This window comes from Pseudoliparis swirei, chromosome 23 (genome assembly GCF_029220125.1).
Source record: "Pseudoliparis swirei isolate HS2019 ecotype Mariana Trench chromosome 23, NWPU_hadal_v1, whole genome shotgun sequence".
Classification (NCBI taxonomy): domain Eukaryota; kingdom Metazoa; phylum Chordata; class Actinopteri; order Perciformes; family Liparidae; genus Pseudoliparis; species Pseudoliparis swirei.
Genome location: NC_079410.1, coordinates 7,691,809 through 7,718,389, shown reverse-complemented (window position 1 = coordinate 7,718,389; position 26,581 = coordinate 7,691,809). Strand labels below are relative to the sequence as shown.

Below are 26,581 nucleotides of genomic sequence, written 5' to 3'. Positions count from 1 at the left end.
CACTTCACGTGCTGGTATAACTTAGGGAGCACTGTCTTTAGATTAGTCTGATTAAAATCCCCTATGATGTGGACAGCGTCAGGGTATCTGCTTTGTTGTGCGCTGATGGAGCCGTGTAACAAAGCTAGCGCCGAGCTAGCATTAGCATCAGGGGCTATGTAAACAGATGTTATCAAGACGGCTGAGTGCTCTCTGGCCAGGTGAAAGGGTCGGCATTTGACTGTGATATACTCCAGATCTTTGGAGCAGTGGCTGCTTACCAATTTGGAGTCTGAAGACCAGTCGTTGTTAATGTAGATTAATAATCCACCGCGTGTTTTCCCTGTAGCCATAGCGTCTCTGTCTTGTCTGTGCATTGTGTAGCCTTGTAGCTCGATGCTAGCGTCCGGTATGCCAGCAGTTAGCCAACTCTCTGTTATGATCAGCACACAGCTGTTCACCGTCTTCGTTTCAACACGGAGCCTTAATTCATCCATCTTGTTTGCTAGCGACCTCACGTTAGCCAGGAATAGGCTCGGTATCGCTGGTCTGTGTGGGTCTCGCTTCAGTCTGTTTAGCGGACCACCCCTGTCTCCACGGCGCTTCCTTCGCCGCCGTCTTTTGATGGTAGGTAACGTTAGCCATTGTGAGCCGGGGGGTCGCGCCAGTGCTGAGGGAATGTTTTCCCGGCTTGTAAACTCCGCCGAAATTGTCTGCTCGCATTTCAGACCTATTTCCAACAGGTCCTGTCGGCTAAAAATAACCTTCGCCCAGCAGGTTACTGTTTGGGCTAATAAAAAAACACACAAATAAACAAAAAAAAGTGCACCTAAACGGGACCGACGAGACTTCGCGACTGAGCGCGCCGCCATTTTGACAAATGCCATGTGTAAAGGAAACGTGTGTTTGTTGTCGCGCTGCGTCTCCACGGAGCTTTAGGATTCACAATACAGACATTTTGTCAGAAGCAGTCACAGTCAACACAGAAGCTGCATCACCAGAACGTTCCGCAGAGGAACGACTGAACAATAGAGACGGATGAATGCATCTCGTAACAACGTGGCTAAAACGTGTAGAACAGATCATTGTAATATCTCAAAGAGAAAGAGGACTACATCCCCATTGGCAGAAGTACTGATGCAGTACAGGATACCCACACATCACCATGAAGAACACCAAGGAGCCTTACGCAGAAGGCGTTTGTGAATCTATCAAACTGCAGGAGTCATCCTTTCCTTTAACAATGTGCGTGTACACATGCAAAATAAAAACAAGTGCAAATGGAAAGGGAACTACAGCACGGCGGTTATCGAGACCCGAGTGCCCGACGTTACCACGGAGACCGCGAGGAGCACCGGTGCAGCGCTCCAACGACCGTGTTTATATTCAGAAGACTTCAAACCAAAAGACATAACTATTACGCGTGCAATTCTATTAAAAAAACATTTTGAATATGGAGGAATATTAAATATCAATTTAATATTCAACCATCATTTTGTTATTGGAATCTGAAACGACTAATCTGGGTTGTGCGGTCACACTGCGGCTGTGTGAAACCGTTGAGCTATTTCATAGTTTGTCTGTCAACTATTTTCTTTTTAATGCATGCTGTTCAAAAAGATGATTGTGGATGAAATGCAGGAAATCACCTTGAGAGATAGAAACTGCAAAAATATTATCGTTAGTCTGGTTTTGACCTTTCCTGGTTGTAGTTTTTTGCCGTCTTGAGGGAAGCACTATTTGAGTCTCTGAACCGGCCGGGCCCTCTCGTCTCAACGCAGGTATCCCAGCATGCTTTGCGCAGCGAATCAGCTGCTCCTCATACACCACGAATGGGATCGGGTTTACGTGGTCCGTCTGCAGCAGCAGGGCCTGGAGCTCACCCGGCCGCTTCCTCCGAGTCAGCACCAACGCCACTGCTGCAGTAACATTCAAGGTTTTATAAAGGGAGCATGGCAGCCGCATCTTTATGGCACGAGGGGGCGGAGCTCCGAAACACTGGACCGCTGCTTCGAAAAACACGAGATTCAGAATCACATCTTTTGAAATGATAGCATCAGAGTGCAGCTCGTCCATCCTGTTGCTCGAAAATCCTTCTCTTTGACCGACACTTTGGTTATCGATTGGCTGTCGTGGTAAACTATCGATTATCGTCGCTCCTCAAGGCGACAGAGGATTTGCGCTGCCGATTAGACAAAAGGTCAAACTGATTCTGGGTAGCGCGGCGTCGAGAAAAGATGAGACTGATTCACACGTGAGCAACGCGGCTCGGTTAGAAGCGTCTCATCCATAATCAGGACCAAATCCACAGCGGTGCCTCAAACTGGAACAGATATAGGACCTGCCTAATAAGTGTCTGCGCACGCAAATCAATACACTTAGAGTGTGTAAATTAAATAAAAGGTCAAAGTGCTTGAAGATTCAATACACCAGTGTGTGGGACGACACAGAAAGAGTAATAACCCGATACCGAAGCAATAAATTACATGTTTCTCTGCGAGTGCAACTGAGCCCCGTCCTTGCGGTCGGACTGCGATGGGCAATAGGCAGGAGTCCCAGTGGATCGGCAGGTCGGAGCCGTCCAGGAAGTCTGTTGAGAAGACACTAGGGGGTGTTTGGGAGCCGAGCGGGGCCAGCGTGGAGGTTTCCTCCCTCCTCTCTCCTCCCATGGTGAGGTCCAACCAATCCATACCGTCCAGCCCATGCTCCCCCTCCGTTGCCAGGTCGAAGGTATCCATCGGAGACAAGGGATGGTCCAGGATGCTGGGGGTGCACAGCATTTGACTGTGGAGGTCGTCAATCAAAGTCATCAGGCCTCCGGGCTCCACCCCCAGGAGGGGCTTCCCGGTGGCGCTCTCCAGGAAGTCCTCCAGGCGTCCGCTCTCGGAGCTACAGAGGTGGCGTTTCTCGTCGATGGCGTCGGCCAGAGTCTGGAGATCAGACTGCATGGAGGAGGCCGACTGCTGGGTGTCACAGAACGGAGGCATGGGGGGGGAGAGCATCAGCTGGAACGGGGAGGAGTGAGGAGAAGAGGAAGAGGAGCGTGGACTCAGACATTCCAGAGAAGGGTCCGGTGCTGGGTTGAAAGTCGTCGACATTTCTGAAGGGGAAAGAAACAGAATTAAACCAGAATCACCAGCCAGTCAAGTACAATCCACATCCATGTCTGGCCCAAATATCATCCTCATCCTCTTCCTCATCCATCCATCATGAAGACATTTTCATGAATGCCACCGGTTTGGACAAAAAGAAAACATCTTCAGAGGTCACGGATGCTTTTGGCCACCAACTTCTAATCAGTCCGAGTGGATGTTCGTGGAAAATGTGAAGACATTAGTTCCAGGACGTTCCCGAGGCATCACCTTCACGAGAAGAGAGCGGACGGATGTACCGACAAGCTGACGACGGCAACAAAGGCATCGAAACTAAGAGCGAAGGCAATCACTCCCGATCCAATAATCAGCAGACGGCCGAGTAAAATAAGTTATTACTAGGGCTGTCAATCGATTAAAAAAAATTAACTAATTAATCGCACATTTTGAAATTCATTAATCGCGATTAAAAGTTTTTTTTTCTTCTTTTTAAAGACAACACTTCACACAGAGCTGTGTTTTCAAAGAGGCTCCTACGTATAAAGTGCCAGCGAGGTATTTAATATCGTGGATGATAAATTGTTTCTTCAGTGAAACATCAGATTAGTAAAAAAAAAAGTATATTGAGACCCCATTGGTCCTGTCATCTTTAACACTGAACAACAGCAGAACCAGTGGCCTTGGTAACTGACTGACATTCAAATATGTCACGTTAACCCTCTGGAGGCTGGGCTCATTTTATACATTTTACAAAAAAATGTAAATTCACCTTTTAAAGGCGTTTTCATTTGACACATGCCCATGTGTTCTACATCAAACATTCCAGAACAATCTCAGCTCTCTATATATTGAGGCACATTGTCCTCGCGCCGTGTTCTCTGGTTCTCTGACTGACAGGCTGCTCATGAGCCTCACATGTGAGGTGGGAGGTCCTTTGTGATTTACTGAGTGTTCATTGGTTGTTTTTTTCGCAAAATGTTGACAGACAAACGGATTGACCAATCACGTTGAAGGTTTCGTGTGACGAGTTATTTCCGCGCCGCGTCACCCGACACGTCGCCCTTCGTTCCTCTGTGTATCAGAGGGGAAGACGGGAGGAAGGAGGAGCAGGAGGAAACCCGACTGATTCATCCACGAGTTTAAACTGATTTCTGTTCCTTATTTTCGCGGAGAAATAATTTTTGAAATAACGGAAACAGTGTTAAACTGTACTGCCGCGGTTTGACACAGAGGAGTGTAAAAACTTCAAGGCACACCGGAAGTAAACAAAGTTGCGTTAATTGCGTTAAAATATTTTAGTGCGTTAACGCGGCCAAATTAATCGCATAGATTAACGCGTTAACGCTGACAGCCCTAGTTATTACACAACAAACGGATAAGACGATGTTATTGCATCTTACCTCCTGTCTGCAAAATGATGTCAATAAAATCCTCTTCATGCTCTGTATCCTGAGGACACACACACACACACATTACCCTTCAAAAGTGTGTGTAAAGTTCACGTAGCGCATTAGTATGCGACTCGAGCGCTTGACGTGAAATATGAAACGATGCACAAACGACAGCTTAACCTTCCTCCTGTGTTAGCTTTCTGTTACCATCTCTTATGTTAGCGGGTCGGTGCCGACCCGTGTCTTAAATCAGCTGTAAAATACACCAACAACAATGATCTATCATCCAATTTGTTTCTCATCTCTTGGTTACCTTGTTAGGCTTCCTTATCCATGAAAATATTGGTTTTAATATTGTTGGTGTGGGCTTCTGGGCCTTTTCTTTGTCAGTATATCATATTTCAATTTAAAAAGTGACACTTTTATTGTGTTCTTTGCAGAGATATTTCTTGCAGTTGAAGCACAATACGTGTCTTGCTTGGGCCGACCTCACACCTCTTTCTTTTAGAATCAGGTGGCCTGAGTCATAGCTGGTAAGGAAATTGTCACAAGTGATATTGTGACCCTGCAGTCCAGTAGTCATATCGAGGACCACACGTTTTCCTTGGTTTTTCTCAGGGATGCCACTCGCAGCTTTGCCTGTGTAAATCTGTAGATTCTGTAGAGAACAATGCAAAATGAGAATCCCCTAAAGCTCCCATGATTGGGGGAGGAGCTGGCTGTCACTGTGTTGGCTGTCAGTGCGCTTATGATTTCAGTTTTGGCTCTAATTATTGCTTTATAATCTTATTTTTATAACCGGGTCGAAACCGACCCTAACAACACAAAGGTCATAATTTCAACCAGAGCATTTTATAATTTAGTGAAACAAAATGTTTTTGTTTTATTTTGTTGAAATAGAGGTTCCTGACAAAGTCAAAAAGCCTTGATGAAAATAAACAAATGTATGTGGTTCTTTTTTGCATTTAAAACCTAAAACGGGTCGGTGCCGACCCTAACACAAGAGGAAGGTTAAGCAGCTAAATGTAGGTTAGAAAAACCTCAGAAACACTCCCACGGCTTTCAAATCACAATTTTCTCGCACAATTGACGCCATCAGACGTACTTTGTCATTGGGCGACGAGGCGGCCGTCTGGTGGGATGCTGAGACGGAGGACTAAACAAGACGTCCAGACTGGGACACAGCTCCTGGGAGGAGAGGGGACGGAAGTGAAGGCCGGATACGAGAGAAGGGAAACATTCTGACGATGTGACTGGACGACACGGGGCGCCGTCCGGAGGGGACTTACGGTGCGAGAGGACGGCGACGGAGTGTTTTTCCCTGAGGGGGCGGGGTCTTGGTCCTTGAAGAAAGGCTGCAGGCAGGGAGGCGCTGACAAACACAGAGAGACGTCCTGCCGAGGCGGCTCTACCTGAGGCCTCGCGCTCTGTGGCTTCATCACAAAGAGGGGAGACGTAAGTACGCAGCAATACCTGCTATTTCACCAGCGAGTGCTGCTGCCAGTTGAAATCATCAATAATCTCAATTAAGACTGCGACAAATAAACAGCGGGGGGGTGAACACGTGTGCCGTCAGCGCGCGGTCGTCTACCAAAATCTTGACATTTTTCGGCGCACCTGCACTCGCCGAGAGACGCGGTACGTCTCAATTAGACGAGATGTGACGGAATGTTGTGTTCCTCCTGCGTTAACGACATAGATCATCGTAATGGACGATGCCGTTGGAGTAATTAGCCGAGCAATAATCATCAGCATCGGGCTCTTATCAGAGACGGCCGCCGCCGTCTCGAGCGGCGGCCGTCATTAATTTACACTGCGGCTGGAATCAGCGGAGCAGAAAAAGGCAACAAATACAACTGAAGATGGATTTTCTACAGGAATATTAATTTGATGAAATTATTTTTGGGCCACGATCATAATGTAGTGAACATCTGAAAATCCAAGCCATAATATACAACATATACATCACCGTTTTAAAGTTTGGGGTCACCCAGACAATTTCGCACTTGTATTTATCAAATGAATAGAACATATAGTCAAGACATTGACAAGGTTAGAGATAATGATTTTTATTTGAAATATTAATTTGGTTCTTCCAACTTGTCGCTCAAAGGAAGCCAGTTTTAGAGCTTCTCTCACCAGCATAACTGTTTTCAGCTGCGCTCACATAAAAAGGGTTTTCTAACCCTCTATAAGTCTTGATGGGCCTCTATACACCTGTGTAGATATTTCATTAAAAACCAAGAATATTCATTTACCACTTTAACAATATCTAGAGTGTATTTTTGATTAATTTGATATCTTCATTGAAATAAACTGTCCTTTTCTTTGAAGAAAAAGGACATTTCTGGGTTACCCCAAACTTTTGAACGGTAGTGTATATTTAACACAATCCTACTTCAGCCCCGTTCAGATCATCAATGTCTCACCTTGGCCTCTTGTGTTAAGAAGCTCTTGTGCGTACTCTGTTTGATTTGAGTCCCCGGGTTGTGGTCAGGGAGTCGCTATTGGGAGAAAAAAACGTGTAGTTAGAAGTAGTATAAGTGCTTATTATTATCATAAAAAGAGTACGTCAGCATTGCACCTGTGATGACATTCATCTTGGTTAACCTGTGATTCTACTTCTCTGAACGTGGGAGCACACAGGACACGTTCAGAGGCACGGAACAATCTGGATCTTTCGAAGAGCATTGCTGAAAGTGAGTCGCGTACCTGCAGTGCGATCTGATTGGTCGCTCTGCTGCCGGGGGCAGCCGTCCCTTGGCTCTCGGGGACGTGGCTGGTCAGCGCAACCAGAAAGTGGTTGCCGTTGCCGTCGGTGACCAGAGTCGGGCCGGAGTTGCTCTTGAGCAGGTCCAGTGGGAAAGGATGGGCGGAGCCTGACTGCTGGGTGAAGGACGCATGAGACACCTAATAAAAAAACAAACAGGGGAACTTTGAGAGAACGGGTCTGTGGCAGCTGTCGCTAATTTGGCCTCGGCTGCTGGTGATTTGCAATCAGTCAGCAGCCGAGGCCACGCTCATAAAAGCCCTCAGTGGAGCAGGGGAGGGAGGAGAGGCATAGTGTTGCGGTCTGCTCGGTGTGTGCGCGCGCTGCTGAATAAAAGCATGTCTTCCAACCAAACCTCGTGGTTCCGGGCTGATCTTTGGTGCTGGGGGGGGAAACCCACGGGTAACGGACGTGGTCCTGTTACAGGGTCGTGCTTCACATTTATTATCGGAGTGACCAACTACTCATGATTCAACTAACTGGATGCGGCGGAACGTTCTCACAGTCTATGTGAGGGGTGGAGGATGTCCTGACCTGTGGAGGCTGCAGCTGCTGCACCTGTTGCTGCTGCTGCTGCTGCATCTTTGTCTGAATCAGTATTTGTTGCACTTGTTTCGTCTGCTGCTGCTGCAAGAACGACTTCTGCTGCTTCAGCAGAATCTGTTGCTTCAGCTGCTGCTGCTGCTGCTGCGACTGCAACAGTTGCAGCTGCAGCTGCAGCTGTTTCAGATGATGCTTGTGAGACTTCTTCTTCCGCTGCTGAGAAAGCTTCTGCAGGTTCTCCGGCGTCGGGCCGCGGCTCTGCGCGACGACCGTCTGCTCGTCCTGGAAGCCGCGTTGCTGCTGGAGCGACAGCTTCTGCACGGCCGGCTGCTGGGCCGGCTGCAGGGCGGCTTGCGGCGGGCGGACATGCTGCCGCCTCGCCTGCGTGCTCGGCGGCTCCGGCTGGATTCGGAGCCGAAGCTGCTCGTGACTTTGCGTCAAAGGCCGCGGTGACCCACGAGCGTCCGGTAAGTGCATCGTTGTCTCGCGCGCGGCGTCCTCCGCCTCCATGGCTTCCTGCTTGACGTCCACCCGGATGACGTCCACCTCGCTCGAAACGGGCGACGGCGAAGGGGAGAGCGGCGGATGGCCGAATGAGAGCGGGCCGTCGGGTCCATCGGGAGGTTCTTGTTTCACCCTCCTCGGTTCACGTGCTCCAGCTGCATCCGCAGCACCTCCACCAGCCTCTGCTTCTGCCTCAGCATCCGGGTCAACTCCTCAATCTGCTTGTCTTTCTCCCGCAGCAGCCGGTCCTTGTCCACAGCGGCCACCGGAGCCGGGGTTGTCGTGGCGACGGCCGGCGACGGGGCCGGCCGATGTTTCTGCAGCGAGTCCCGCCTGGCAGAGAACTGGCACGGGGCGGGGCCGGAGCACCGCGGCTCTTCTTTGATGCCGGCCGCGAGCCGAGCAGCCGAGCACGGCGGACGGCTCACGTGGGCGATGTGCGAACTCATCTAGAAGAGAGGAAATAACAACAATAACAATGTAAGGTCTGGATGCTGGCGAACGTGTTCACAATGACAACGTTAGCGTGCTGATGTCGAGCAGGTTTACCATACTCGCCATCTGAGTTTAGCACGTTAGCTTAGCACTAAACACAAGGTACAGTTGAGGCCGATGTCTCTTGTTTTGCAGGTCATAAACCAAAGATTCATACAAATCTTGATTGGTCTATTTAGAAAGACCATTAAGTTAGAAGTGTTTATATTTAAATACACTGTCATACTTAATATAGGCATTCTAGAAATGTAATATGTCAGATATGAGTGCTGGAAAGAAGTATCTGCAGGATATTTAATGTATATTTATAGCTGAACAACAGATATATGGTAAAATAATTAAAGTATTCTCAGTAAATGGTAAAAAATAAAATTAAAAAAAAGTTTATCATTATCACAAATATCCTTTAAAACATTTCATTACAGATGAATTAATCATAATTGTTGGTACTAGTTCAGCTGATGACACCGCCGTGCCCCTCACCGAGGTTATGTCAATGTGTTACAACAACAACAACAAAACATTCTGACCATCTCCCCCAAGGGGTCGCTGTTGAAGCCGCTGTCCTCTGGGCTCATGGCGCCCGGCGAGCAGGCATAGTGTGTGAGTGAGGCGGTCGGGGGGGACGCGGCGCCCCCACAGGCCACGAGCTGCTGACGCGCGGCCGCACTGCCACCTGCATCCGCGACACACAGGGCGGGACGCGACAGTCGGGATAAATGATCCACGCGGTTTTCCACCTCTTCCTTCTCATTTTAACACTTGAATACACGACTCTCCGACGAGAGGAGCTCCGCGTGCTGCTCGACTGACCGGTCAGAGAAGACGCCTCGTTGCACTGAAGCGGCTGCTGTTGTTGTTGTTGTTGTTGGCGGTTGCAGCGGCGGCTTAGGAGGATCTCCCCGCTCCCTCGGCCCCTGGCCCTGTGGCACCCCCTGCTGTCGGCGCGGGGGTAGTGTCGCCTCCCGCGCTCAGCTCCTGGTAGGCCCTCAGCCTCTCGATGAGGTCGTTCTTGGTGCCGGAGACGGGCAAGCCGCGCAACTTCAACTCGGACTTCAGTTCCGCGACCTGACGAAAGACGGATTGACACAGAAATTGAGACCGACGGGCGAGAGCGAGGAAGAGCAAAGAAGACGAGGATCGAGATCCGAGGGGAATTGAAATGGATCGAGAGAGAGAGAGAGAATAAAAAGAGAGACGAATCCATCACTCGCGCTTTCTCTGTCAGCTCGAAGTTGGCAGGCCGGCTTTCTGGAACGACCTTTAGTAAATATTTTACATATGTCAACACCGGTGACTCCATTGACCCGCAGCGTGTAGCAGCGAGAGCTGCAGCTCGATGAGACATGCCACATGGATCATAAACTAACCGCGCTGCCTGCATCTCTACGTTGCTGTGCAGCTAACCTTCATTTCATCCAGGTTCGGAGGTAGAGACACTGGCTTTGTCCCGCGTGACGCAGCCGGACCCTGACGGAGGTGACCGCCCGGGTTGGACGGAGCCTTCAAGATTCAAGATTCAAGATGTTTTATTTGTCACATACACACACAGGGTGTGCAGTGAAATGAAAGTGGCAATGCTCAGCAGGAATGTGCAAGGGCAACAAGTACACACTATTTACAATAAAAAACAACACAATATTTACAGTAAGTGTGTGTGTGTGTGTGTGTGTGTGCCTAAGAGGGGCAGTTGTGTGGGTCTATGTGGGGGTCCTGGTGAGGTCGGAGTTCACAGTCCTGATGGCCTGAGGAAAGAAACTCCGTCTCAGTCTCTCTGTTCTTGCAGCGTGACTACGGAGGCGCCTGCCTGACCGCAGCAGCTGAAACAGTCTGTTGTTGGGGTGGTGTGGATCCTTCATGATCCTGCCGGCTCTGGTTCTGCACCTCCTGGTGTACAAGTCCTGCAGGGTGGGGAGTGTAGTTCCAATAGTGCGTTCAGCCGAACGCACTACTCTCTGAAAGCCTTCCTGTCCTGAGCGGAGCAGTTGCCAAACCAGGCTGTGATGCTTCCTGTCAGGACGCTCTCTACAGCTCCAGAGTAGAAGGACTGAAGGATCCTCTGGGAAACTTTAAATTTCCTCAGCTGCCTGAGGTGGTAGAGGCGCTGCCTTGCCTTTCTCACCAGAGTGTCTGTGTTTGTTGACCATGTCAGATCCTCGGTGATGTGGACTCCCAGGTATTTATACCCCCTCACCCTCTCCACAGTAGTCCCGTTAATCCCCAGTGGTGAGTACGTCCTCTGTTGTTGTACCCTCCTAAAGTCCACAATCAGCTCCTTAGTTTTGGTGACATTCATGATGAGGCTGTTGTCCTGGCACCAGAGTGACAGATCAGCAACTTCCTCCAGGTAGGCTTTCTCGTCGTTGTCGGAGATCAGGCCCACCACCACTGTGTCATCCGCAAACTTGATGATGGTGTTGGAGCTGAACCTGGCCACACAGTCATGTGTGTACAGGGAGTACAGTAGGGGGCTGAGGACGCAACCCTGGGGGGATCCTGTGTTCAGGGTGAGGGATTTGGAGGTGTGTCTGCCCACCCTGACCACCTGTGGCCTGGCGGTCAGGAAGTCCAGGATCCAAGCACACAGGAGGGTGTTCAGTCCCAGCTCAATCAGCTTGCCGGCCAGTCTGGAGGCGTCTATGGTGCTGAAAGCGGAACTATAATCAATGAACAGCAGTCTCACATAGCCCCCTCTGGCTGTCCAGATGAGAGAGTGTGGTGTGCAGTACCTGGGAGACAGCATCATCTGTGGATCTGTTTGGGCGATAAGCAAACTGCAGCGGGTCCATGGAGGAAGGGAGGAAGGCGCAGATGTAGTCCTTTATCAGCCTCTCAAAGCATTTCATGACCACCGAGGTGAGGGCCACCGGTCGGTAGTCATTCATACATGCTGGAGAAGCATTCTTGGGCACAGGGACAATAGTGGATCTCTTGAAGCAGGCGGGGACCACGGACTCAGCCAGGAGAGGTTGAATATTGTGGTGAACACTGGAGCTAGCTGGTTAGCACAGGTCTTCAGTACTCGCCCAGATATGCCATCTGGACCTGCAGCTTTCCTGGTGTTCACCCTCAACAGAGCCCTCCTCACACTGTGCTCGGTCACAGAGAGTGTGTGTTCATCCCCAGCGGTAGAACTCACCTCGGCTACGCTTAACGGTGTTGTTGTTAGCGGCGAGCTAGCGCTGTTGTTGCTAGCCTCAAACCGTGCATAAAATGAGTTCAGGTCGTCCGCTAGGGATGCGTCGGCACTCACCATTGCGCGGGTCTGCTCTGGTAGTCTGTGATAGTCCGTAGCCCCTGCCATAGGCGCCTGGTGTCGCGCTGCTCCATCTGTGATTCCACTCTGTCTCGGTACCTCCTCTTGGCCTTCTTCACCGCCCTCCTCAGTCCATAGACCGCTGCCTTGTACTCGTCCATGTTGCCGGATACAAGACCGGAGTTATAGGCAGCAGTATGGGCGTTCACAGCTTCACGGATGGATCTATCAACCCACGGCTTTTGGTTAGGAAAGACCCTAACTTTTACCGTGGGGACGATGGTGTCCGTTAAGCGTTGCTATGAGGCTCATTGCTACTTCCACAAACTCGCTGACGTCACTGGAACTGGATTGGATCATGTCCCAGTCGACAACACGCAGAGCGTCCTGTAGCTCAGCCTCTGATTGGTCAGACCACCGCGTTACGTTCCTCGTCACTACCGCTTCCCGCGATCTTTTGCGGTATCCGGAAGCAGAAAAATGGCGGCATGGTCTGATTTTCCGAACGGAAGGAGAGAGACAGCCTTGTAGCCTCTCTTGAATGGCGTATAGCAGTGGTCCAACGTTCTTTCCTCTGGTAGCACACGTAATGTGCTGGTGAAAGTTCGGCATGACTTTTTTTAGGTTTGCCCTATTAAAGTCCCCAGCCACCACCACAGCCGCGTCGGGATACTTGTTCTGATGCCGACATAACACATCATGTAGGTCCGATAGTGCTACGTCGGTGTCCGCTTGTGGTGGTATGTAGACGGCTGTGGTGATGACCGAGCTGAACTCCCGGGGAAGGTAGAATGGACGGCATGAGATCGTCAGATGTTCCAGGTTCGGCGAGCAGGAACGAGAAAGAGTCTTAATGTTCTTGGGGTCGCACCACATGTTGTTCGTCATGAAGCAAACCCCTCCACCCTTAGATTTACCAGACTCTTCCGTTCTGTCTGCACGGAAAACAGAGAAGGACTCGGTTGGGCATATGACTCGATCCGGCACCAGCGGGTTCAGCCATGTTTCCGTCAGACAAAAGATATTACAATCCCTCATGTCCCGTTGGAATCTAATCCTTGCCCTAACATCATCCATCTTATTTTCCAGAGACTGGACGTTAGCAAGAAGGATGCTGGGCAGAGGTGGGCGGTGGGCTTGAACTCTCAGTCTGTTCCGAATTCCGCTCCGTTTCCCTCGATGTTTTCGTCGTCTCCCCGTAGTAGCGGCTCCACTGTTGTTGATGTGGTTCGCTCGTACGATCTCTGCCGGCCACGCTGGATCGATGGAAAAAGTGGACAAAAACCCTTGTTTTGCGCAAAAGTTTATGTCCAAAAGTGTGCTGTGGTCGTATGCTGTTAGTGCCGATGTGTTTGTGGCAAAGAAAACATTAAAAAGGGGCAGCGACGGGTCGAGGGGGGGAGGAGGTAGTGGTGGAAATGGAGGAGGAAGAAGATGGCCGCGGATCTCTCTGCTGAGGTCTGTCGGAGAGGGAGTCAGAGTCAGGGGTCTCCGGGGGTTACCGCGCACGCACAAGCTCGCGCACAACGCACAACGTACTTGGGCGGTGCCGGCAGGATGGCGTGGTAGTTGTAGTGCTGCTGCTGCTGACTGAGGATCTGGAGCTGCAGGAAGAGCTGCTGCTGCTGGAGGATTTTGGCGTAGGACGAGTCCAGATGGGGAGGAGACTCTTTATCTCCCTTCTGGTCCGGAGGGATGTACTGATGGTACTTTAACTTCTTAATCTAGAAGGCAACACATTAACGGTGAAACAAATGGCCGACTGCTGCGGCCGGGACTCACGCGTTTCCTCTCCGGTTTCCATCTACCTTTGGCTTGTTGTCCTTGGGTTTCTTGTGTCGCTGTGCAGAGCGGTCAGAGTGTGGTTTAGGATGACACTGAAAACAGAGAATGGATGAAAAGTGCCGACCGTAAACATTTACACAACGGCATCAATCACAGTAATGATGTATGCACTTTCCTTGTAGCTGTTTGGCTCTCTACCAACTCCTAAATAAGAAATATCTGTTTCCCTAAATGCTCCAATATGTCCAGCAGCTGGTCACTACCTTTGTCTGTATACTGTTTATTTAAAAGTTTATTGTTGTTTGCTGCTGCTGCAAACAGGTTGACCATGAAAACCAAATCGATGAGCTTAAAGACGCTACAACCGACTGTAGAGCTGATGGGAGCTCTTCATCCCTACGAGTGGCCCCTCTGTCTCGTTGCAGAGTAATTTGATCCATAGTTAAAATATAAATATTTATGAGAGCAGCTTTAAATCAGAACATCATGCATAGTTCACACGGCTTCTTTTCAGGGTTTAAAAAGGTTCTTTTCGCACATTTATTATTAGATGTCACCTACTTTGATCTGTGAAGTCGCTCCGGTCCTCTGGGCGGACGATGGTGCCATCCCATTGGTCAACTTGAATTGGGGGGAGGATCCAGAGAGCGGTGGCAGAGCAAGAGCAGGAGGAGACACCTAATTGAGAAGATGGAAACATACTTAAAACTAGAACGGGCACTCGGTAGAGCGCATACCTTCGCAGATCACAAGATTGGGCATTGAATTATGAACATTTTGGCATTAGTTGCATGCCAAATGGATAAAAATTGACCGCGCTATGGTAAAAAGAAGATTCTGACCTTTTCATGGCCTTGACCTTGACCTTTGACCCGATCGATCCCAAAATCTAATCAAATGGTCCCCGGATAATAACCAATCATCCCACCAAATGTCATGCGATTCGGTTTAATACTTTTTGAGTTATGCGAGTAACACGCATACAATTAAATAAATAAATAAATACACGGCGCTCAAAACATAACCTTAAAGTAAGGTAAAGAGCTAAACTAACCCCCGATGACACCAATAAATACAATGAAATCAGCCAGGCCCGTACATCGCCTGTTTGAGAAACATCTGAATTCCCATGACACGGTGAAGCTCATCACACTGGAGAGGACACGCATGTCGTGTGTCATGGATGTGTGTGTGTGTGTGTGTCTCTCCGTGGGGAGTGATCCTCTACCTGTGTGGGAGGTGCGACGTCGCGGCTGCTGGCCAGCACCTCTGGCGGAGAGGGCAGCGGCCCCAGAGGAGACTCCAGGCCCACCGGCTGCTCTGGAGACAGGCTGTAACTGCTGTCCTCGTCACATGACGAGTTATCACCTGAAGCCTTTGGAAAGCGCGTCTCTGAGAGAGGAGAGAAGGGCGGAGAGGGTACGATGACGGACAGGTGTCGAGCCCGTGGACTCCTCCCCACAATCTAAACTAATTGCACTGTGCCACTGAAATTAGCATCCTTCTATATATCCTTCTAGCACCCTTCAGCCATAACGACCACCAGCACGTGCTCTCCCATTATCAGCAAACGCATCACGGCCCGTGAAATTGGACAAAAAATACACACAACTTTCTTCCTCTCGGGGAGTCTGCTCCAGAACTGTCACCCGACGGCTGCTGCGGAGAATCCTAAACGCGTGTCCTCTCTGCCTGCACATCGCGCCCACGTGAGACAGTTTTAGAGGACGTCTTTGCAATCACTCTTCCGCCCTTTATCCCAGTAATGTTAGTTTTCATTCATCCGAGTTGACTTCCAGTGCAGCCAAGTGAGCCCGGCCGCCTCGGCCACGCCGGGTTTCCTGTGACAGATGGCGTCCCTCTGGGTGAACGATGAGAATTCTGGAGGATCAGTTGCGTAATTCATGCTGTGAATGCATCGACTGTCTGTGTGAGGCCTCTGTGCCACCAATGATATCCTCTTACATCATCAATACATCAGTTTAAAAACAACTGTATAAAAACATATTGTATTATATACACCCCTATGAGACCAGATCAGCACAGGGGTGAATCCAAGTCGTGGTCCTGCTAATATTTCCTTCAGGGATATCATATAATCTTTTCATTATTTTGCAGACTCTCGAGTCTTTACAGGGATTTGCTCGACTAGGATAGAGACTTTTGTTCTTTTTGCGGGTGCGTGTGTGTTATTTAATTACAGGAGCTGCTCCGGGGTGCAGCAGAGAGCGATGTGAAACACACCGCTGGTCATTAATCTAACATCAGCAGGTAATAATGAAAAGACAACATGGGGCTGATTTAACGCCCTCTGATCCAATAATGTGATGACTTCCTCACTGCGTGCCCACGTGTGTGTCAATGCGTGTGTGCGTTTATATTTTTGCACGTCGACCGTACGCAACTCTCGTGTTCCCCGTGCGTCCACAATAACCGGCAGTAACGCAATTGTGTTTATTGTGCGTCTGTGACAGCGATGGAGGATCCGCTGAGGCTGAATATTATTGAAGCTCAGAGTTCGTTCCTCCGCACATCAATCAAGCCGCTGGACCCGGCGACTCTGATCTCATCTTCTAATGTCTGAGATGTACGACAACAGTTTGACAGAACGACTCCTTTTTCCCCCCCTTCGTTTATTGTTGCCGTTATAATTGAAAAGGGTGAAATTGGGGTCATTACATCTGTCACTATGCCCACATTGCGACGGATTAAAATCCCTTTCATTCATTTAGAGTCCTCGCTCTTCAATTAGTGTGTAATCATCCTAATAGAAGAGTGAGTTTTGATTAACAGGTTCTGCGGCCGTTTAAAACTGACAGCCGCGAGGGGACTTCCTGTCTGTCAAGCGGTTAGGCGCGAGGAGACACCTTCACTTCCTAGTTCGACCCCTGTGACTGTTTGAAGCACGATTACTCAGGAGGGGGCGTTTGTGTGTGTAACTTCGGTTGTTGTCTATATATTAGATAGGAATGTGTATCGCCAGGCATCTGTGTGTATGTACACTACCGTTCAAAAGTTTGGGGTCACTTAGAAATGTCTTTATTTTTCAAAGAAAAGCACTGTTTTTTCAATAAAGATAACATTAATCAAAAATACACACTATACATTGTTAATGTGGTAAATGACTATTCTAGGTGGAAACGTCTGGTTTCTAATGAAATATCTCCAGAGGTGTATAGAGGCCCATTTCCATCAACTATCACTCCAGTGTTCTAATGGTACATTGTGTTTGCTAATCGCCTTAGAAGACTAATATCTGATTAGAAAACCCTTGTGCAATTATGTTAGCACAGCTGAAAACAGTTGTGCTGGTGATATAAGCTATACAACTGGCCTTCCTTTGAGCTTGAAATTTGAAGAACAAAATGAATACTTCAAATATTAATCATTATTTCTAACCTTGTCAATGTCTTGACGATATTTTCTATTCAATTTTCAATTCATTTGATAAATAAAAGTGAGTTTTCGTCAAAGACACGAAATTGTCTGGATGACCCCAAACTTTTGAACGGTAGAGTATGTGTGTGTGTGTGCGTGGTCATGCTGTCAGGAGCTTTAAACGCTGGGTATGTATTTCACATTCAGACGCATATGAGACCTCCCCCGTCCACATGCATACAGGGCATATTGTGTTTGAAGGTGTTTACCGTATTTCGTGGCCACTAGGGGGCAGAAAAACAACAAAACAAATGTAGAGCCACAATAACTAACGAACTTGTTGTGTGGAGTTACACCCCCAGCCTCTCTTCTACTCTCCTCCCAATGCTCCAGCACTGGAGAGGGGCTCCCATGTGGTGAGGGGTGGGGAGGATGCAACCCATGACATGACGTGTGACACACGGACATTCAGCGGGAGTGTGAATGACCAGATATAATCCATCTGAAACCCGGCCCGGCGTACCTATGATGGCCTGCTTGATGCTGGAGTGAACAGGCAGGATGTTCTTGTGGATCAGCTCCATGGGCCCCGGCCGGTGGGAGATCTTATCGTTCAGATCATCGGCGATGCGAGCTCTCTTCAGCTGCAGCTGCTTGGCCTGGAGCGACGGCTCCGCCGACGTCTCTGGAAGCAGGAAACAAAACAAATGTACTTTTTCTTTTTCCGTGGCAGTGTGTTAGGAGCCTTCGGATTATTCAGGCTCTACGTGGCACTTACCCTCCAGGATGTGCATCCGGATCAGTTCCGACCGCTCCGGGCGAGCCCTGATCTTCCTCTTGAGGTAGTCCTCAGTCTGACGGAGGAAAACATGTTGAGAATCACTCCCCTGGATTTATAACACCGGCTTATCATTTTCCCAAAACTCATTCTCTCGCCAACATTTCATCTGTCCATGAGCTCTCAGGTTCAAACCATAATCACTACATGGTAAACCAGTTAGAGCACTGGGTATCAGCTGTCATCACCCCCACTGCCCTGTCAGATGAAGTCAACAACCCAAATCATTGACACCAACATGTGCTTATATTTCTATATTTATTTTAGCCAACGTTCAAATGTATGTTACTTTCAGCTGTCTTATCTAAACAGGGTTCTTACACATGTTGACCAATGGATTTCCAGGACTTTTCCATGACTTTAAACCAAATTTCCATGACCAAACTGAAATCTCAGTATAAACATGAAAAATGTAGAGAATTTAGCGTATTGAGAGCGTACGCCGGCTTATATTTTAAGCGTCTTTCTTTAAAAAAACATATTAATTATTTCAAACTCGGCGTAAATGAACATGTGATTATAACACATTTCCATGACTTTTCCAAAACTTTTATGATTTAAGTTTTTTCCATGACTTTTCCAGGCCTGGAAATGACCGTTTTAAAATTCCATGACTTTTCCAGGTTTTCCATGACCGTACGAACCCTGTCTAAATATCATAATGTATTCACTATTCTCCTCCTACTATAATGAGTTTTCAAACAATCTCAAAACGTGGTGGATGTATATTTTCATACGCAGACACAGCCCTTGTTGGGAATCACCGACTTTTGCACACCGCACTTTACGATCCAATAAGCGTGTCCGTCGGCCTCGTCTCAGGGCTTACTTGTCATTTCCAGCCCTTCTTATTCACAATGACATGACATTGTTATTCTAGCGTTGCCGTTATGACGTCAGACGTGACAAAACCCAGATATTGAGTGTGTGCTTGAAACCGGGCGGTTTGGAGTCCGCCGATCAAATGGAGGGAGGCGTTCTCACCCGAGCTCGTTCCAAGCACCGCCTCTGTTCGTGGAAGACAGCTGAACTTTTCAGGGCTTGAAGAATAAAATAAGGGAGAGAGGAGAGAGAGAGGGAGAACATTAACACGGCAGTGTGTACACACAGTGAGGGAACTGGAGAGCACAACGAAAGGCTCTCTGCTCCTCTCCAGGTCTGAAGGTTAACGGATGGGGAGACACATTGCTCCTACATTGCCAAAGCGTTTTCCTTTCTCTCATTCCGAGTGCCATGCCAGCGTCGTCACGGCCTGCCCCGGGTGTACGACGGCACAGAATGCATAATGGGCCGGGCAGTGGTCCCGCCGACCGGTAAAAGGAGCGGTGTAATGGACTCTGAAGGTTCCAGTCCAACGAGTCTCTTCACCGCAGTGAAATTCATGGAATCTGTTCAGCATTCCCGAATGACTGGAGCGAGACTCGCTGCGAGCCTGTGATTATGCAAAAACCTCAGAGATTAGTGATGCTCGACACCTAGCAGCCGAAAGGGCTGCGATGACACCAACATGCTGAGTTTAAATGCAGCACGCCCGTACGAGCTTCGAGACTCCGCTTCGAAAACAAGAATCGAAACTTAAAGTTGTAGTGCGTGGAAGAATATACGGGCAAGCAGGTTATTGAGCAGCGATGCACACAACTCGAGCATGAGGGGGGTTTAAAGGCCAGAGTCCAAAACATGCATTTCAGATTGACACTGCAGACGACTTGTGATTGGAACATTGTGTACCTGGCGTCTGTTTATTGGTTGACCACGCCCCTCTACATGAGGAGGAGGCTGCAAGATGAGACAGACAAGAGGCTGTGTTGAATAATGACATTATCAGGGCACTGAACATACACTACCGTTCATAAGTTTGGGGTCACCCAGACAATTTTGTGTCTTGCATGAAAACTCACACTTTTATTTATCAAATGAATTGAACATTTCATAGAACATATAATCAAGACATTGACAAGGTTAGAAATAATGATTAATATTTGAAGTATAAAAAGAGTTAGCTTCCTCTCCCGGTGCGTCACAAACACAATGCAGGATGAACACGTAGTTTGGTGAAATATGTTGGTTTTTTACTTGTTTGAAAGGAATTGAACTAACCCAAAGACTGAGAGGTTAACGGGGGGGGGGGGGCGTCCATGTCCGTATTGGGTGGTACGTAGCCTTTTGCATCACAGTTCTACAACTCTGGGACCATCGCGTGGCCTCGTTTGTCTCTCAAACATGCACAACAACACGTTAAACAGTGGTGTATTTGTGACCGGCCTATTCAGTTCGTTTCAACTCCAATGTGCTGGAGCTAACAGAAAATGTGTTGCTGTCCTAATAATCTCTGACTGCGCACACACACACACACACACACACACACACAGTGACTAAATTAGCGACCCTGGGCGAGACTGCTGGTACCTGTTCAAGCCTGAGTTCACGCCGCTGAGCATTGTCAAACTGCCGGTACACACTCACTCTTGCACACCCCGGGGACATCGACCCTCTTAGACCTCTCACCCATCCACAAGGGGGATTGAGCCCGCCTGTCAGCCGGCTACATGGGGGGGAAAATGAGGGGTGGGATGGAGGGAGCGACGGATGGATGAGCACAAAATGAGGTCTTGGAGGGATGAAAGAGGTCGAAATGGAGAGGAAGAAGACGGCGCGTCACAAAGCCCAACGTGGGGAGAGGATGATAGATGGAGAGAGGCAGCTGGAACAACTACGGAACACCAAACCGAAGGGCAAATGAAGAGGAGGAAATAGAGAGTAGAGGGGTGAGGTCAGAGAGAGAAGACCCCATTATGAGCATGAGTGGCTGCATCGTGGCTTCTTGCCATACCGCTAAAGCGAAACAAAATTCGCGGTCTTTAAACTTTCGGCCTCACTTCCTCTGGCGGCCGCGTTGCCGTCATCACATCGTACAGACCGCCGATGTAGCAGCTCCACCGGGAAGGGTTCATCCCGTATTCTGCTCTTTGTATTGCTCTCGCGAACGAATAATAGAAGAAAAAAAAGAGGGAGAAAAAAAGGCTTCATCAACACATTACGGTTTAGCCGAGACACATTCTTAGAAGTGTATTAATAACAAGCTAGGCAGGGTTTCACACTGCGGGCTTATTATAGCGCCGAGCCCGATGGGCCCACGCGCACCGCGGCTAAGAGAAGGAACGGAAGACGTCTCTGCAGAGCGGGCGTTTAAAAAGAGGATTCTTTAACGGGGTTGTGGAATGGAGGGACAGTGAGTGATAAAGAGACAGACTCCATCACAGGAGGGCGGCCAGAGGACGGCCGCCATTGTTAAGCGAGATCGAGTGAACGTTTGTGAGAGCGTCGACCAAGAGCAAGAGAAAGTGTCGACTTCGTCAGCAAAGACGATGACTAAATATGTCCGTCAACGTCCTCTTTTTCCATGACTTGAGATGATAAATACCAACTGTGTAGCTACATCAAGATGCAATGTGAGAGATGAGCTTCAAGTCGACTGCTTCTATTCAACATCGTAGTCTGTTGTGTTCGCAGCATACGCAATAAAAAACAATTGCATACTATGCGCTACGTGCTCAATCCGCGTACTGTCGTCCTCTACATTCATAGTAGCACGTATATTGTGTTGCCTGAACTGTAATTAGCACGTCCTGAGAGCCTCCTTTAGCAGTTGGAGCCGGGTAACCACGGCAACCTGTGCCAACCACATTTGACCAATTCGTGAGAATCCTGAAAATCCAAATTAGAAAAATACAGTAGTGCTCGCCGCTGCTCTCCACTCAGCGTTGTCCGTCTCCACGAGAGACCACGGGGACAATGGCGATAAAGGTCATGTGACGCGAGACGACGTCGCCGGTATGTCGGCGGCTAAGTGTTCCGCCACATCCTCACTCTGACTTCAGCCGAGATAAAACCCGTAGCCGGTCGTTGTCGAGGGCAACGCGACGACATCGACCTCCCGTCTCCACATGAGAGTCTCCGCTCTGGTCACATGATCAGTGCCTACAGCAGGGCCTGAACATCGAAGGAGACTAAACGAGCAGCTAATGAAGCGACGAGCCCTCGGTTCAGGAGCGTGGAGAGGCTGATGGGACGAGACCGCGGGGAACAAACATGTTGACCCAGTCGGTTTCTACAAAAACACACAAGTGAAGACAGACAAGAGCCAAGAGCCGGCTCCTCTGGACACAGCTAGACTCTCCCTCTCTCTCTCTCTCACTACTAACCCTCACTACACAGACGATTAAGAAACCCAACAATTTCCTACTGGCATCTTTATCATTTTAAAGTAGCTCCCCATTGGACGAGGTCTGAGCCGCGCTCCTTATTAACGCCGTCTGTCCGCAAAGATAACTAGAATGGGCACTCGGTAGAGCGCATACCTTCGCATATCACAAGATTGGGCATTGAATTATGAACATTTTGGCATTAGTTGCATGCCAATTGGACAAAAATGTATCGTGCTATGGTAAAAAAAAGATGTTGACCTTTCCATGACCTTGACCTTGACCTTTGACCCGATTGATCCCAAAATCTAATCAAATGGTCCCCGGATAATAACCAATCATCCCACCAAATTTCATGCGATTCGGTTCAATACTTTTTGAGTTCTGCGAATAACACGCATACAAATAAATAAATAAATACACGGCGATCAAAACATAACCTTCCGCATTTTCAATGCGAAGGTAACAACTATTTATTGTTTCGTCGGCTCTGTATAGTAAAAGGGAAGTGTGTGTGTGTGTGTGTGTGTGTGTGGATGCACAGAAATAGGAAACACGAGCAGAGCGCAGCGCACTTCCTTTGTGAGAACGAGCGAGACGACGATCAGATGAAACGTCTGTCGGAAGATGAATATATATTTATTTTTTCCGAGAAGAGAAAAAAAGGCGACGCTAGTGAGCTTGAAACTAAATGTGATTTTAAAAGGCGGCAACTCTCGAGCCGAAATGCATATGTTCCTCCTGATGATTAATATCGGAACGGGGTGTTCTTCTTCTGGTGTGGCGGCAACGACGGCATTCTGCACATTGCTGAAGTATTCTCTACTCGCTCGACGTGGGAGAAAAGCCAAAGGCGTGAAATCGGCTCTGACGGTCCAAATATTTGGAGTTTGACGGCGTACGGTGGAATCTCTCCGTCGGATAAAGAGCGGGAAGCGGATGTCGTCGATGGCGCTTGAGGTGTTGTCTTGATTCTCTTTGAAGCCCGTTGGGAGACGATGGCGCCGGCCGGACCACAACCCAAATCACTTCAGAGAACTGCCGTGTGACAGGTTGATTCTCACGGTAAATAAAATAAAAAAATCAGAATCAACTTCAAGAAACGGACTCAGCTGATCGAGGAGCAGAACAGCCTCCCTCCCTTTTCATTTTCACTTGTGTTGAAACTGGTTCTAATGATATAACTTATTCACATTTTTTAGAATTTGACTGAGTATACTGAGAAAAGCTTCTAATATGTACCTGACCTTATGTCTACCTGGCTATGCGTATCTAAATAATGAGGCTGAAACTAGAAATAATGAGTTGAACTTTTAAAAGAAATGTTTTAAACTACTTTTCGTAAGTGTTTTTGTTGCAACATTTGTTCTATTGTTTTATTCTGTTGTTGTATGTGTATGTCATATTCATCTGCTGCTTAGTTACGGTGAGACAAAAGACAAGTTCCATTTTGGATAATTAACTTCAATTATATATCATTCTAATTAGTTTTTACAACAGAAAAATGTATCTGCAACATTTGCATTAATTGCCTAATTATTTTTGTAAAAACTGTTGCTCAGGATTCTTAAATATCATGATTTGATGGTTTGCATTTTTCTTGTTATTAAACGTTGGAAGGCCTTGATGATTGGACTGTTGGTTGGCAGAAACAAACTATTTGACTGCATCAAGGGTGAGAAGTTACAGACATGTAGGTTTTACCTATAAAAGGTGATAATAATCACTACTTATCACACTGATTGAGGACATTGAACATTACTAATCAATGAAGGGTTACAAACGTGATTTTAAAAAGCAAAAGGCCGACATCGTGAACAAATTATAATCTCAATCTCCAAAAAAAAAAGGAAACGACTTCTTCAGCCGGTGGACCGACACCGCCTCCTCTCGCCTCGCTTTACTTACGCGTCATGATCCCCTGGCCGACCAACTCCTCCCTGGACCGTCTCTGCTGCAGCTTCAGCTGGAGAACTGAACGCCGAAAGGGAGACAAGAAGCAGAAGAAACACGAGAGAATGAGTCGAGAGCGTGGCCACAGCGAGCGGACATCATCTCCACCTCCGAGCCACAGGAAGCCCCCGAGGCGGCGGCGCTCACTCACAACCTGGGTGCGAGTACGGAGACGCGTGAGAGGAGGAGGACTTCCTGTCTGTGAATGTACGAGTAACAACTGGGACATCCACGGCTCTCCGCAGAGGTTTGTCATCTTTTAGTTCTCTGTGGTCGTCTGTGAGAAGTCGACCAAAAAGGTTACGCGACACCAGGGGAGGAAATGTACATCTTTTTTAGGGGGGCATTTTTGCCCCACTCACTGAACTCCAGGGGCATTTAAAAATAAATTGGGGGAAGTTTTTGAAACTTGTGAAATATCATTTAACCGTTGCTCAAAAATAATAAATATAGTTATTTAGCCTTACAGTATATGAGCAATTGTCACAAAATTGGCAATAATAAGACTATTAGGCGGTATTTATTAATTTTTTTAAACCACTTTTAACAATAACTTATTTCTTAGTTTTTTTATATTTCAAAATTATATTTATTTAATTTTTGTGTGTGTACAGTACAATATTTTTTAGGGGGCAAGTTTTGCCCCCACTGGTGAAATCCAGGGGCATTGAAAAATAAATTGGGGGCACTTTTTGAAAAAAAATTCAGAAATAATAAATAGTTATTTAGCCTTACAGAATATGAGCAATTGTCACAAACATTACAATAATAAGACTATTAGGCAGTATTTATTAAATTTATTAAACCACTATTAACAATTGTAACTTATTTGTTAGTTTTTTTTATAACTAAAAATGATATATATTGATTTTTGTGCGTGTACAGTTCACTACACATAGGACAGACAAAACAAAGAAGAAAAAGAAAACGCTATTATTATAGAAATTATGGGGGCATCTTTTGCCCCTCTCCGAGTGATATCGGGGGCAAAATAATATTTCTTCGGGGCAGTTTTGCCCTTTGCCCTCGCGTATTTCCGACGCTGCGCGACACACTGCAGGGGGAAAGGGAAACACATGAACACGCTAAGACACCACGGCGCAGACAGTTTCCCACTTCCTGTTTCAAGTACTTGATTAAAAAGCCGCGCGTACGCTTTACTGCTGCTCCTCACGGCTCCGCCCCACACTGTGTGACCATGTGATCCACAACCACCGCATTCATCCAGATGTTTATTATTTCCACTTATTCCCCAGACATGTGCGCCTCCGTCTTTCCACTCAGGTGTGTGTATACACGGAGCTCCACGTTCCACGTCCACACGCTGAAGAGAAGCCATCAGACGCGCTCTGACTCTGTTCTCAGGCGAAAAGGGAGCTTCCCAAATGAAAATATGACTCGTCTCCTGCACATATCTGGGTCGCATTTTTGTCGGAGGCCTCTTTTTTCGCCGCACGCCCTGACCATCTGTAGCTCACACCTTCGCAGAGCAGGTGTTGCAGAGTGGGATATGTGTGTTGAGGCAACTACCAGGAACAAGATCGTCCCTTGAACACATCACATTGCCTCCAGTGTAAACTGCATGCTGTTCATTTAATCCAATTACACTCCGGATCCTAATTCTCTAAACACACGCACACCTGCCTCTCCCCCCCCCCCCCCCCCGGCTGTGTCATTCCGGGGAAAGGACAAATCCATAAAGTCCAAATTTACTGCTGCCACTTCTGGACCGGCGCCAACCGCCCCAGTGACATTCAAACGGCGGCTCAACTTTCCTCGGCGCAGCGTTCCTACAACCCGGTCGACTTGATCAGCAGTCGGGTTCAAACCAGGAGACAAAATATTGACAGGAAATGCATCTAAAAAGGTGGATAGCGGGATTCATACCTCAGGCAGAGGACAAAGGAAGTGCCATCAATACAGGACAGATTTTTAAGCAGTGCTTCCATGTTCCGTTCTCAACTCCTTCTCGGCCACTTGGGAGCAACATTAGTTTGAATTCCAAAGTCTTGTTTCGGGCCACCTGCTGAAGGGAGTCCAACATTCACTCCCCTTACAGCTCCGTTTTGGTCTCCACCGACTCCCGAGCACAAAGTGTGGCCCCTGAGCGGCTCCGTGAAGCTCTGTGTTTGGTGTTCATCTCTTTCCATCTCTACACAAAGAGAAATGAACCCCCATGCATCAAATCACGACCTTCTTTCTTTTCCGTTGGCCTGCCCTGTCATTCATTCCCTTTGACGCTCATCTTCCTCCAACGTGCACGAAAACTGTGTGTCCCACGCCGCCTGACGAGATGAAGAATAAAAACATTCATCTTCCTCGGATTTCTGTGAGGAACTAAAAACACACACACTTATTTCAAGCGTGCAGAACGAGTGCGAGGGTCTGCAGGCCG

At 48.1% G+C, this 26,581-nt stretch overlaps 1 pseudogene; it reads right to left on the bottom strand.

Moving 5' to 3' along the window:
* Positions 1 to 315: 315 nt before the first annotated feature.
* Positions 316 to 26,336, bottom strand: LOC130188521 (myocardin-related transcription factor B-like; annotated as a pseudogene).
* Between the last annotated feature and the right edge of the window lie 245 nt (positions 26,337 to 26,581).